This window comes from Ipomoea nil, unplaced genomic scaffold (genome assembly GCF_001879475.1).
Source record: "Ipomoea nil cultivar Tokyo-kokei standard unplaced genomic scaffold, Asagao_1.1 scaffold0642, whole genome shotgun sequence".
NCBI lineage: Eukaryota > Viridiplantae > Streptophyta > Magnoliopsida > Solanales > Convolvulaceae > Ipomoea > Ipomoea nil.
The window spans coordinates 3,187,434-3,202,951 of record NW_017617070.1 but is presented as its reverse complement, the minus strand read 5'-3'; positions in this window follow the sequence as shown (position 1 = coordinate 3,202,951).

Sequence of the window (15,518 nt, the reverse complement as noted above, 5' to 3'; positions counted from 1 at the left end):
TGAGCCGTAAGGCTGGTGAGTTGGGTTCTAGTCGCAACATGAAACCTCTCAAATATCAAGACTTTTTCGGTACAACAGAGAGGTTTCATGTTGCGACTAGAACTCAACTCACCGGCCTTACAGCTCAACAGAGTGATCAGGAGTAGAATATGCATCATTACTCATACACCACCCTCCTCCCTGAATCAAAGTTTTAACTCAGGGAGGAGGCTGGTGTATGAGAAATGATACATATTCTACTCCTGACCACTCTGTTGAGAGTTGTTTGAGCCGTAAGGCTGGGAGTTGGGTTCTAGTCGCAACATGAAACCTCTCAAATTCCAAGACATTTACGTTACAACTGAGAGGTTTCATGTTGCGACTAGAACTCAACTCACCGGCCTTACGGCTCAACAGAGTGATCAGGAGTAGAATATGCATCATTACTCATACACCAACCTCCTCCCTGAATCATAGTTTTAACTCAGGGAGGAGGGTGGTGTATGGGAATTGATACATATTCTACTCCTGACCACTCTGTTGAGAGTTGTTTGAGCCGTAAGGCTGGTGAGTTGGGTTCTAGTCGCAACATGAAACCTCTCAGTTGCACCGAAAAAGTCTTGAAATTTGAGAGGTTTCATGTTGCGACTAGAACCCTACTCACCGGCCTTACGGCTCAAACAACTCTAAACAGAGTGATCAGGAGTAGACTATGCATCATTACTCATACACCACCCTCCTCCCTGAATCAAAGTATTAATTCAGGGAGGAGGGTGGTGTATGAGTAATGATACATATTCTACTCCTGATCACTCTGTTGAGAGTTGTTTGAGCCGTAAGGCTGGTGAGTTGGGTTCTAGTCGCAACATGAAACCTCTCAGTTGTACCGAAAAAGTCTTGAAATTTGAGAGGTTTCTTGTTGCGACTAGAACCCAACTCACCAGCCTTGCGGCTCAAACAACTCTCAACAGAGTGATCAGGAGTAGAATATGCATCATTACTCATACACCACCCTCCTCCCTGAATCAAAGTTTTAATTCAGGGAAGAGGGTGGTGTATGAGTAATGATACATACTCTACTCCTGACCACTCTGTTGAGAGTTGTTTGAGCCGTAAGGCTGGTGAGTTGGGTTCAAGTCGCAACATGAAACCTCTCAAATTTCAAGACTTTTTCGGTACAACAGAGAGGTTTCATGTTGCGACTAGAATTCAACTCACCGGCCTTACGGCTCAACAGAGTGATCAGGAGTAGAATATGCATCATTACTCATACACCACCCTCCTCCCTGAATCAAAGTTTTAACTCAGGGAGGAGGCTGGTGTATGAGAAATGATACATATTCTACTCCTGACCACTCTGTTGAGAGTTGTTTGAGCCGTAAGGCTGGTGAGTTGGGTTCTTGTCGCAACATGAAACCTCTCAAATTTCAAGACTTTTTCGGTACAACTGAGAGGTTTCATGTTGCGACTAGAACTCAACTCACCGGCCTTACGGCTCAAACAACTCTCATTAGAGTGATCAAGAGTAGAATATGCATCATTAGTCATACACCACCCTCCTCCCATAATAAAGTTTTAATTCAGGGAGGAGGGTGGTGTATGAGTAATGATACATATTCTACTCCTGACGACTCTGTTGAGAGTTGTTTGAGCCGTAAGGCCAGTCAGTTGGGTTCTAGTCGCAACATGAAACCTCTCAAATTTCAAGACTTTTTCGGTACAACTGAGAGGTTTCATGTTGCGACTAGAACTCAACTCACCGGCCTTACGTCTCAAACAACTCTCAACAGAGTGATCAGGAGTAGAATATGCATCACTACTCATACACCACCCTCCTCCCTGAATCAAAGTTTTAATTTAGGGAGAAGGGTGGTGTATGAGTAATGATACATATTCTACTCCTGATCACTCTGTTTAGAGTTGTTTGAGCCGTAAGGCTGGTAAGTTGGGTTCTAGTCGCAACATGAAACCTCTCAAATTTCAAGACTTTTTCGGTACAACATAGAGGTTTCATGTTGCGACTAGAACTCAACTCACCGGCCTTACGGCTCAAACAACTTTCATTAGTGTGATCAGGAGTTGAATATGCATCATTACTCATACACCACCCTCCTCCCTGAATAAAGTTTAGTTTCAGGGAGGAGGGTGGTGTATGAGTAATGATACATATTCTACTCCTGACGACTCTATTGAGAGTTGTTTGAGCCGTAAGGCTGGTGAGTTGGGTTCTAGTCGCAACATGAAACCTCTCAAATTTCAAGACTTTTTCGGTACAACAGAGAGGTTTCATGTGGCGACTAGAACTCAACTCACCGGCCTTACGGCTCAACAGAGTGACCAGGAGTAGAATATGCATCATTACTCATACACCACCCTCCTCCCTGAATCAAAGTTTTAACTCAGGGAGGAGGCTGGTGTATGAGAAATGATACATATTCTACTCCTGACCACTCTGTTGAGAGTTGTTTGAGCCGTAAGGCTAGTGAGTTGGGTTCTAGTCGCAACATGAAACCTCTCAAATTTCAAGACTTTTTCGGTACAACAGAGAGGTTTCATGTTGCGACTAGAACTCAACTCACCGGCCTTACGGCACAAACAACTCTCCTTAGAGTGATCAGGAGTAGAATATGCATCATTACTCATACACCACACACCTACCTGAATCAAAGTTTTAATTTAGGGAGGAGGGTGGTGTATGTGTAATGATACATATTCTACTCCTGACGACTTTGTTTAGAGTTGTTTGAGCCGTAAGGCCAGTCAGTTGGGTTCTAGTCGCAACATGAAACCTCTCAAATTTCAAGACTTTTTCGGTACAACTGAGAGGTTTCATGTTGCGACTAGAACTCAACTCACCGGCCTTACGCCTCAAACAACTCTCAACCGATTGATCAGGAGTAGAATATGCATCACTACTCATACACCACCCTCCTCCCTGAATCAAAGTTTTAATTTAGGGAGGAGGGTGGTGTATGAGTAATGATACATATTCTACTCCTGACGACTCTGTTGAGAGTTGTTTGAGCCGTAAGGCTGGTGAGTTGGGTTCTAGTCGCAACATGAAACCTCTCAAATTTCAAGACTTTTTCGGTACAACAGAGAGGTTTCATGTGGCGACTAGAACTCAACTCACCGGCCTTACGGCTCAACAGAGTGACCAGGAGTAGAATATGCATCATTACTCATACACCACCCTCCTCCCTGAATCAAAGTTTTAACTCAGGGAGGAGGCTGGTGTATGAGAAATGATACATATTCTACTCCTGACCACTCTGTTGAGAGTTGTTTGAGCCGTAAGGCTGGTGAGTTGGGTTCTTGTCGCAACATGAAACCTCTCAAATTTCAAGACTTTTTCGGTACAACTGAGAGGTTTCATGTTGCGACTAGAACTCAACTCACCGGCCTTACGGCTCAAACAACTCTCATTAGAGTGATCAAGAGTAGAATATGCATCATTAGTCATACACCACCCTCCTCCCTGAATAAAGTTTTAATTCAGGGAGGAGGGTGGTGTATGAGTAATGATACGTATTCTACTCCTGAAGACTCTGTTGAGAGTTGTTTGAGCCGTAAGGCCAGTCAGTTGGGTTCTAGTCGCAACATGAAACCTCTCAAATTTCAAGATTTTTTCGGTACAACTGAGAGGTTTCATGTTGCGACTAGAACTCAACTCACCGGTCTTACGGCTCAAACAACTCTCAACAGAGTGATCAGGAGTAGAATATGCATCACTACTCATACACCACCCTCCTCCTTGAATCAAAGTTTTAATTTAGGGAGAAGGGTGGTGTATGAGTAATGATACATATTCTACTCCTGATCACTCTGTTTAGAGGTTTTTGAGCCGTAAGGCTGGTAAGTTGGGTTCTAGTCGCAACATGAAACCTCTCAGTTGTACCGAAAAAGTCTTGAAATTTGAGAGGTTTCATGTTGCGACTAGAACCCAACTCACCAGCCATGCGGCTCAAACAACTCTCAACAGAGTGATCAGGAGTAGAATATGCATCATTACTCATACACCATCCTCCTCCCTGAATCTAAGATCTCATTCAGGGAAGAGGGTGGTGTATGAGTAATGATACATATTCTACTCCAGACCACTCTGTTGAGAGTTGTTTGAGTCGTAAGGCTGGTGAGTTCGGTTCTATTCGCAACATGTAACCTCGAAAATTTCAAGACTTTTTCGTTACAACTGAGAGGTTTCTTGTTGCGACTAGAACTCAACTCACCGTCTTTACTGCTCAAACAACTCTCAACAGAGAGATTAGGAGTAGAATATGGATCATTACTCATACACCACACACCTCCCTAAATCAAAGTTTTAATTCAGGGAGGAGGGTGGTGTATGAGTAATGATACATATTCTACTCCTGACCACTCTGTTGAGAGTTGTTTGACCCGTAAGGCTGGTGAGTTGGGTTCTAGTCGCAACATGAAACCTCTCAAATTTCAAGACTTTTTCGGTACAACAGAGAGGTTTCATATTGCGACTAGAACTCAACTCACCGGCCTTACGGCTCAAACAATTCTCATTAGAGTGATCAGGAGTAGAATATGCATCATTACTCATACACCACCCTCCTCCCTGAATCAAAGTTTTAATTCAGGGAGGAGGGTGGTGTATGAGTAATGATACATATTCTACTCCTGATCACTCTGTTGAGAGTTGTTTGAGCCGTAAGGCTGGTGAGTTGGGTTCTAGTCGCAACATGAAACCTCTCAGTTGTACCGAAAAAGTCTTGAAATTTGAGAGGTTTCTTGTTGCGACTAGAACCCAACTCACCAGCCTTGCGGCTCAAACAACTCTCAACAGAGTGATCAGGAGTAGAATATGCATCATTACTCATACACCACCCTCCTCCCTGAATCAAAGTTTTAATTCTGGGAAGAGGGTGGTGTATGAGTAATGATACATACTCTACTCCTGACCACTCTGTTGAGAGTTGTTTGAGCCGTAAGGCTGGTGAGTTGGGTTCAAGTCGCAACATGAAACCTCTCAAATTTCAAGACTTTTACGGTACAACAGAGAGGTTTCATGTTGCGACTAGAACTCACTCACCGGCCTTACGGCTCAACAGAGTGATCAGGAGTAGAATATGCATCATTACTCATAGACCACCTTCCTCCCTGAATCAAAGTTTTTACTCAGGGAGGAGGCTGGTGTATGAGAAATGATACATATTCTACTCCTGACCACTCTGTTGAGAGTTGTTTGAGCCGTAAGGCTGGTGAGTTGGGTTCTAGTCGCAACATGAAACCTCTCAGTTGCACCGAAAAAGTCTTGAAATTTGAGAGGTTTCATGTTGCGACTAGAACCCAACTCACCAGCCATGCGGCTCAAACAACTCTCAACAGAGTGATCAGGAGTAGAATATGCATCATTACTCATACACCATCCTCCTCCCTGAATCTAAGATCTCATTCAGGGAAGAGGGTGGTGTATGAGTAATGATACATATTCTACTCCAGACCACTCTGTTGAGAGTTGTTTGAGTCGTAAGGCTGGTGAGTTCGGTTCTATTCGCAACATGTAACCTCGAAAATTTCAAGACTTTTTCGTTACAACTGAGAGGTTTCTTGTTGCGACTAGAACTCAACTCACCGTCTTTACTGCTCAAACAACTCTCAACAGAGAGATTAGGAGTAGAATATGGATCATTACTCATACACCACACACCTCCCTAAATCAAAGTTTTAATTCAGGGAGGAGGGTGGTGTATGAGTAATGATACATATTCTACTCCTGACCACTCTGTTGAGAGTTGTTTGACCCGTAAGGCTGGTGAGTTGGGTTCTAGTCGCAACATGAAACCTCTCAAATTTCAAGACTTTTTCGGTACAACAGAGAGGTTTCATATTGCGACTAGAACTCAACTCACCGGCCTTACGGCTCAAACAATTCTCATTAGAGTGATCAGGAGTAGAATATGCATCATTACTCATACACCACCCTCCTCCCTGAATCAAAGTTTTAATTCAGGGAGGAGGGTGGTGTATGAGTAATGATACATATTCTACTCCTGATCACTCTGTTGAGAGTTGTTTGAGCCGTAAGGCTGGTGAGTTGGGTTCTAGTCGCAACATGAAACCTCTCAGTTGTACCGAAAAAGTCTTGAAATTTGAGAGGTTTCTTGTTGCGACTAGAACCCAACTCACCAGCCTTGCGGCTCAAACAACTCTCAACAGAGTGATCAGGAGTAGAATATGCATCATTACTCATACACCACCCTCCTCCCTGAATCAAAGTTTTAATTTAGGGAGGAGGGTGGTGTATGAGTAATGATACATATTCTACTCCTGACCACTATGTTGAGAGTTGTTTGACCCGTAAGGCTGGTGAGTTGGGTTCTAGTCGCAACATGAAACCTCTCAAATTTCAAGACTTTTTCGGTACAACAGAGAGGTTTCATATTGCGACTAGAACTCAACTCACCGGCCTTACGGCTCAAACAATTCTCATTAGAGTGATCAGGAGTAGAATATGCATCATTACTCATACACCACCCTCCTCCCTGAATCAAAGTTTTAATTTAGGGAGGAGGGTGGTGTATGAGTAATGATACATACTCTACTCCTGACCACTCTGTTGAGAGTTGTTTGAGCCGTAAGGCTGGTGAGTTGGGTTCAAGTCGCAACATGAAACCTCTCAAATTTCAAGACTTTTACGGTACAACAGAGAGGTTTCATGTTGCGACTAGAACTCACTCACCGGCCTTACGGCTCAACAGAGTGATCAGGAGTAGAATATGCATCATTACTCATAGACCACCTTCCTCCCTGAATCAAAGTTTTTACTCAGGGAGGAGGCTGGTGTATGAGAAATGATACATATTCTACTCCTGACCACTCTGTTGATAGTTGTTTGAGCCGTAAGGCTGGTGAGTTGGGTTCTAGTCGCAACATGAAACCTCTCAGTTGCACCGAAAAAGTCTTGAAATTTGAGAGGTTTCATGTTGCGACTAGAACCCAACTCACCGGCCTTACGGCTCAAACAACTCTCAACAGAGTGATCAGGAGTAGACTATGCATCATTACTCATACACCACCCTCCTCCCTGAATCAAAGTTTTAATTCAGGGAGGAGGGTGGTGTATGAGTAATGATACATATTCTACTCCTGATCACTCTGTTGAGAGTTGTTTGAGCCGTAAGGCTGGTGAGTTGGGTTCTAGTCGCAACATGAAATCTCTCAGTTGTACCGAAAAAGTCTTGAAATTTGAGAGGTTTCATGTTGCGACAAGAACCCAACTCACCAGCCTTGCGACTCAAACAACTCTCAACAGAGTGATCAGGAGTAGAATATGCATCATTACTCATACACTACCCTCCTCCCAGAATCAAAGTTTTAATTCAGGGAAGAGGGTGGTGTATGAGTAATGATACATACTCTACTCCTGACCACTCTGTTGAGAGTTGTTTGACCCGTAAGGCTGGTGAGTTGGGTTCTAGTCGCAACATGAAACCTCTAAAATGTCAAGACTTTTTCGGTACAACTGAGAGGTTTCATGTTGCGACTAGAACTCAATTCACCAGCCTTGCGGCTCAAACAACTCTCATTAGAGTGATCAAGAGTATAATATGCATCACTACTCATACACCACCCTCCTCCCTGAATAAAGTTTTAATTCAGGGAGGAGGGTGGTGTATGAGTAATGATGCATATTCTACTCCTGACGACTCTGTTGAGAGTTGTTTGAGCCGTAAGGCTGGTGTGTTGGGTTCTAGTCGCAACATGAAACCTCTCAAATTTCAAGACTTTTTCGGTACAACTGAGAGATTTCATGTTGCGACTAGAACTCAACTCACCAGCCTTGCGGCTCAAACAACTCTCAATAGAGTGATTAGGAGTAGAATATGCATCACTACTCATACACCACCCTCCTCCCTGAATCAAAGTTTTAATTTAGGGAGGAGGGTGGTGTATGAGTAATGATACATATTCTAATCCTGATCACTCTGTTGAGAGTTGTTTGAGCCGTAAGGCTGGTAAGTTGGGTTCTAGTCGCAACATGAAACCTCTCAGTTGTACCGAAAAAGTCTTGAAATTTGAGAGGTTTCATGTCGCGACTAGAACCCAACTCACCAGCCTTGCGGCTCAAACAACTCTCAACAGAGTGATAAGGAGTAGAATATGCATCATTACTCATACAGCATCCTCCTCCCTGAATCAAAGATTTCATTCAGGGAAGAGGGTGGTGTATGAGTAATGATACATATTCTACTCCAGACCACTCTATTGAGAGTTGTTTGAGTCGTAAGGCTGGTGAGTTGGGTTCTAGTCGCAACATGTAACCTCTAAAATTTCAAGAATTTTTCATTACAACTGAGAGGTTTCATGTTGCGACTAGAACTCAACTCACCGTCTTTACTGCTCAAACAACTCTCAATTGAGAGATTAGGAGTAGAATATGCATCATTACTCATACACCACACTCCTCCCTAAATCATAGTTTTAATTCGGGGAGGAGGGTGGTGTATGAGTAATGATACATATTCTACTCCTGACCACTCTGTTGACAGTTGTTAGAGCCGTAAGGCTGGTGAGTTGGGTTCTAGTCGCAACATGAAACCTCTCAAATTTAAAGACTTTTTCGGTACAACTGAGAGGTTTCATGTTGCGACTAGAATTCAACTCACCGGCCTTACGGCTCAAACAACTCTCATTAGAGTGATCAGGAGTAGAATATGCATCATTAGTCATACACCACCCACCTCCCTGAATAAAGTTTTAATTCAGGGCGGAGGGTGGTGTATGAGTAATGATACATATTCTACTCCAGACCACTCTGTTGAGAGTTGTTTGACCCGTAAGGCTGGTGAGTTGGGTTCTAGTCGCAACATGAAACCTCTCAAATTTCAAGACTTTTTCGGTACAACAGAGAGGTTTCATATTGCGACTAGAACTCAACTCACTGGCCTTACGGCTCAAACAATTCGCATTAGAGTGATCAGGAGTAGAATATGCATCATTACTCATACACCACCCTCCTCCCTGAATCAAAGTTTTAACTCAGGGAGGAGGGTGGTGTATGAGTAATGATACATATTCTACTTCTGACCACTCTGTTGAGAGTTGTTTGAGCCGTAAGGCTGGTGAGTTGGGTTCTAGTCGCAACATGAAACCTCTCAGTTGTACCGAAAAAGTCTTGAAATTTGAGAGTTTTCATGTTGCGACTAGAACCCAACTCACCAGCCTTGCGGCTCAAACAACTCTCAACATAGTGATCAGGAGTAGAATATGCATCATTACTCATACACCATCCTCCTCCCTGAATCAAAGATTTAATTCAGGGAAGAGGGTGGTGTATGATTAATGATACATATTCTACTCCTGACCACTCTGTTGAGAGTTGTTTGAGCCGTAAGGCTGGGAGTTGGGTTCTAGTCGCAACATGAAACCTCTCAAATTCTAAGACTTTTACGTTACAACTGAGAGGTTTCATGTTGCGACTAGAACTCAACTCACCGGCCTTACGGCTCAACAGAGTGATCAGGAGTAGAATATGCATCATTACTCATACACCACCCTCCTCCCTAAATCAAAGTTTTAACTCAGGGAGGAGGGTGGTGTATGAGAATTGATACATATTCTACTCCTGACCACTCTGTTGAGAGTTGTTTGAGCCGTAAGGCTGGTGAGTTGGGTTCTAGTCGCAACATGAAACCTCTCAGTTGCACCGAAAAAGTCTTGAAATTTGAGAGGTTTCATGTTGCGACTAGAACCCAACTCACCGGCCTTACGGCACAAACAACTCTCAACAGAGTGATCAGGAGTAGACTATGCATCATTACTCATACACCACCCTCCTCCCTGAATCAAATTTTAATTCAGGGAAGAGGGTGGTGTATGAGTAATGATACATACTCTACTCCTGACCACTCTGTTGAGAGTTGTTTGACCCGTAAGGCTGGTGAGTTGGGTTCTAGTCGCAACATGAAACCTCTCAGTTTTACCCAAAAAGTCATGAAATTTGAGAGGTTTCATGATGCGACTAGAACCCAACTCACCAGCCTTGCTGCTCAAACAACTCTCAACAGAGTGATCAGGAGTAGAATATGCATCATTACTCATACACCACCCTCCTCCCTGAATCAAAGTTTTAATAAAGGGAAGAGGGTGGTGTATGAGTAATGATACATAAACTACTCCTGACCACTCTGTTGAGAGTTGTTTGACCCGTAAGGCTGGTGAATTGGGTTCTAGTCGCAACATGAAACCTCTCAAATTTCAAGACTTTTTCGGTACAACAGAGAGGTTTCATATTGCGACTAGAACTCAACTCACCGGCCTTACAGCTCAAACAATTCTCATTAGAGTGATCAGGATTAGAATATGCATCATTACTCGTACACCACCCTCCACTCTGAATCAAAGTTTTAACTCAGGGAGGAGGGTGGTGTATGAGAAATGATACATATTCTACTCCTGACCACTCTGTTGAGAGTTGTTTGAGCCGTAAGGCTGGTGAGTTGGGTTCTAGTCGCAACATGAAACCTCTTAGTTGTACCGGAAAAGTCTTGAAATTTGAGAGTTTTCATGTTGCGACTAGAACCCAACTCACCAGCCTTGCGGCTCAAACAACTCTCAACAAAGTGATCAGGAGTAGAATATGCATCATTACTCATACACCACCCTCCTCCCTGAATCAAAGTTTTAATTCAGGGAGGAGGGTGGTGTATGAGTAATGATACATATTCTACACCAGACCACTCTGTTGAGAGTTGTTTGAGTCGTAAGGCTGGTGAGTTAGGTTCTATTCGCAACATGTAACCTCTAAAATTTCAAGGCTTTTTCGTTAAACTGAGAGGTTTCATGTTGCGACTAGAACTCAACTCACCGTCCTTACTGCTCAAACAACTCTCAACAGAGAGATTAGGAGTAGAATATGCATCATTACTCATAGACCACACTCCTCCCTAAATTAAAGTTTTAATTCAGGGAGGAGGGTGGTGTATGAGTAATGATACATATTCTACTCCTGACCACTCTGTTGAGAGTTATTTGAGCCGTAAGGCTGGTGAGTTGGGTTCTATCGCAACATGAAACCTCTCAAATTTCAAGACCTTTTTCGGTACAACTAAGAGGTTTCATGTTGCGACTAGAACTCAACTCACTGGCCTTACGGCTCAAACAACTCTCATTAGAGTGATCAGGAGTAGAATATGCATCATTAGTCATACACCACTGTAACACCCCGTGTTACGGCCTTCAATCCCGGATTAATTAGTTAATTAATCCCGTTAATAATAATTAAATATGATTTAATTCGGTTAGATTTCCCTTTAATTAATTAATAAGGCCCACCATGAACCGTGGGCCCTTGCCTAAATTAGAGCCTTAAGCCTATTAGGAATAAAGAAAGTAAACCCTTTACTATTCAGATCCTGATTAGGAATCCTAGACCTAGTTATCTATTAGGAATAAAGGAAGTAGGTCTTTTACTATTCAGATTATGATTAGGATTCTGTTTAATTAATTAATATGGTCCACTATGGACCATGGAACCCAATCCTTAGTCCCAAAAGGAATAGAATTAGCAAGCCTATAATATTAGTTCCTAATTAGGATTCCTAAATATATAAATAGGGGACTTAAGAGGCACCTAGAACCCCCACCACAATAAACGACTCACCATCCCAAAAGAGCTCCAAGAATTCCCTTAGAAGAAATCAAGAAAGCAAGAAAGCTTAAAGAAAGACCCTTCATAGCCAAGGAATAAATTAAGGCTAAGAGGTAACCCATCTCTCAACAAAACCTATTTTCATAGCTATGATTCCCCCTTAGGGTTTCCCCCATATTATTGTGAATGGCGAGATCTGTTGATTATTATTGATGCTTGACGTGATGATCCCATGAGGGATCTTGATAATCTTGATATTGGGAGATTCTTGATAATTATGATATTCTTGATGATTATATGGAGTTCTTGATGATTATGTGTTGTTCTTGATAATTGGGTGATGCTCTTGATGTTTATGTGATATTCTTACCGAATCTTGCAATTAGAAGACGAACCGTATTCTTGTTGATATAAAAGTGATTAGAACCCTAGGTTGTATCGTATGATCTTATTCTTGGATTATCGGGTGGGGAAATCGCATGTTTGGGTGTTGATTATGTTTAGAAAAGTATGATAGGTTATGTGCCGTCCGTTTCTCGTATTTGATCCGTTAATTGTCTACGTGTTATCGTTAATTGCGTTGTAAAGTGTCTAAGCATGGTTTCGGGTTCCACAAACGGTTCCCGGGGCGTATTGTGTGATAAGAGTCAGTGGGGGGTAGAGGACCCGCCACCTACCCACGGCCGAGAATCACTTTCCCGGCAGCGGGCAGCTGCCCGCCGGTGACCCGCTGCCCGGAACAGTATTATCCGGCGGGCAGCCGGCGGGTGGCCCCCACCCACCGGCCACCCGCTGGAAATTCCCCCACCCCGGGATCCCGGCTTCCCCGTTTGATGTTCCCCTGTCCCCCCGTGGTGTCCCAACGGACTCCGTTTATCGTGCCTATGTCTAGTTTGATGTTTCGGGTACCGTTCGTAGGTTTATGAGTCTATTATATTGCATGCTAGTTGAATTGGTATCCCGTTGACCTAGGTGGAAGAAATACGAACCCCTTAGGACTATTCTTAGTATGTGATGGATCACGCATAGGTTTTGTTATGCGCTTTCTCCCCCTTCCCAATGTGTAATATGGGTTGCATGTGCTTGCTATGTGTTATGTGTGTGTGTCACCCCAATTCGGTTGCGATCGGATTGGTTATCCTGAGCTGCGGTTCAGAAGCTGGCTGCGGTCAGATTGATACTCTTGGGCTGCGGTCCACCGTTTGGTTGCGATCAAACGTTTCTATACGAGCTGCGGTTCGTCCTTTTTCCTGGCTGCGGTCAGGTGACATTCTCTTGGGCTGCGGTCCACTGTTTGGTTGCGATCAAACACTATGATGAGCTGCGGTTCATCGGTCGGTTGCGATCGACCCCTCCGTGTTGCGATACAGGGCAGGGTGCTGCGTGGCCGTGTCAGAGCTATATGCGCTGACCCTCATGTATGGACATGCGATTGGTCCTGTGGCGCCAACAAAGTGTGTTATGTGTAGTGACATGGATGAGTTGTGATTACGAGGGTCTTGGGGGATGTGACTATGGGATTTATATTGGGGATTGTTCATATTGGGTTATGATTATTGTTTATGCTTTGCCTTAGCTGCCTTATCTGTTGTGAACTGCATATGCTCGTTATAACTGTTGCTTGTGTCTGGCCTTATCTGTCGAGTCATTCCCGGTTTTAAAGCTAGAGTTCGTAGGATATATCTTCATGCTCAAAATGGTTTTCGTATATCTATATATATCTCTATATGTATTGTATTTCAACGCGTTGGAGTGGGTTACCAGCATCTCTCGCTGAACAGATATATTTGGCTTTCAGGCATAGAAGAATAAGTCACTGGAGCGCGCTAGAACTTGGAACGTAGAAGTAGATAGTTTCCCTTTTCGGCCTGCGTGCCATGCTCATGCCTTTACATTATTGAGGATATTAGTTAGTTAGCCTGTGCACCTGAGTTCTCTAGCTCAGGTGTGGCATAGCACCCCATACTCTTGTATTATGTTTTGGATTTAATGGGATTTCACCTTTATTTTATAAGTTTTAAATGTCTTGAAAATCAGGGGTGTTACAGTTGGTATCAGAGCTTAAATTTGACCCTAGGATAAGACTCTTAAGACCGGACTTTAGGACACTAGGCTTGAACTCTAGGTACTTAGGAACATAGGATCCAGGAATCTTAGGACGCGCAGTGAGATTGTGAAACCTACACATAACCTCCCCTCACTTCATCCCTCTCTAACTTAAAGGTACCTCCCCATACGCTTACCACACCAGATAAGGGTGCGAATAGATAAGTTTACTTCCACAACTGGGTAACGTACACTTACCCGATAAATCGCCTCATCCTAACTCCCGTCAAAAGACTTGACAAGGACCCTGACCAAAGAAAAGGAAGATTTGGATGACTACTAAGAAGAGGCGTTACAGTCAGGACTGCTAAAAGGGACGGACTGCAATATGCACCAACCCAGGGTAACCACGATAACCCCCGAGTCAGACAAATGACATGCACCTTCCGACAAGTTGCCTTATCTCGGCAAACCAGGGTTGTGGCTACAACAAACAGGAAGGAGAACTAGGACACCTATTAAAGTAGCGAAGGAACGACACCATTAGTCGAATCCTTGGGTGCAAGGTAAGTATATCGCGACACCATGCGACCCCACCACCCCAATTTAAAACATCATCCGCCCGGAAACCCCAGCATCTTGATACCCCTATTTGTTGAAAACTCCCACCCCGAATCCTTAATTACCTTAAGAGCAAATTCGCAACCGTCATGACCTTGCTCACCCTTTGTTGCGCTTAACCAAAACCCTCGGAAACCCTAAATTGTTATTGCCTTACTCTAAGTTCATATCCCCACTCTGTTTGGAAACCCTGTTAAAAACCGTACAGCAGCATAAGGCCCTTACCCTGCCCAGGGGCGTGAAGAACCGACATACATTGATTCAATATTAAAATAAGTTGTTAGATAGGAATCGGCGAAGTAGGTGGAGGTTACGAATACGCATCACCCCACCCTTGCACGAAAACCGTGAAGGCTTCACGAGAAACCATAGCCTGTACGTACGCCACCGAAGAACGCCATGCGTTGACAAGAGCGGGCAAACAAATACGTTCAATGTGTCAGGGGCCCTCGCTACAGAAAACATCGTCAAATAGGTGCAACAGGCTGAACCTCAAGGAGGACATAAAGCCTTGCTAAGAATTTCATCCACCAAGGAAGGGATGAAACCCAATAGAACAAGAAAGACTAACCCGAAACCCCCCTTACCCTTAAGAACCCTCGGCAAAGATTAGGAGTCAAGACCTAGGGGTTTGACCCACTAAACCGACTGGGTCCAGACTTCTGGACATGCGAGGGGAACGTGCACGGAAACCATCACGAGAATTCCCCTGGAAGCCATAGAGACGAAGGGGACTTCGACACGGGAAAGAGAAGATCAAACGAAAATCTTAAAATCAAACAAAGCCAAGGAAAAGGGATCACCAGTTCGACTGCACGCCACAACCAAGCCCCAAACAGGCATAATCACTCGAAGCCAAGAGTCCTTAGCCCCTTTCCCTCCCCTTGCCAATCAAGTACCATTTCGTTAAAGAATCCGTCCTATCACTCCAAACCTCGCTCTTGATCCCTCATTACAGACAAACCCGTACAAGGTGGCAACCTTCCTTCCTGTATTACGACCTTGAGACATCAACCCTATCCGCCCCTCGACTTTGAAACCTAACCCTTGCACTTCTTACACCTCTTTAAACCCAGACCAAGAAAACATAGATATATATATGTATGTATATCTACCTCTAGAACTCGTGCTTAAGGATTAATGAACATTGTACGATGGGTCATCCTATGTATCCAAGTCCCTTTTATTGTGCACAAGGGCATGGGACTTGTCAGGACATGAATCTGTGCATTTTTGGGGTCTTTCCCGAAGG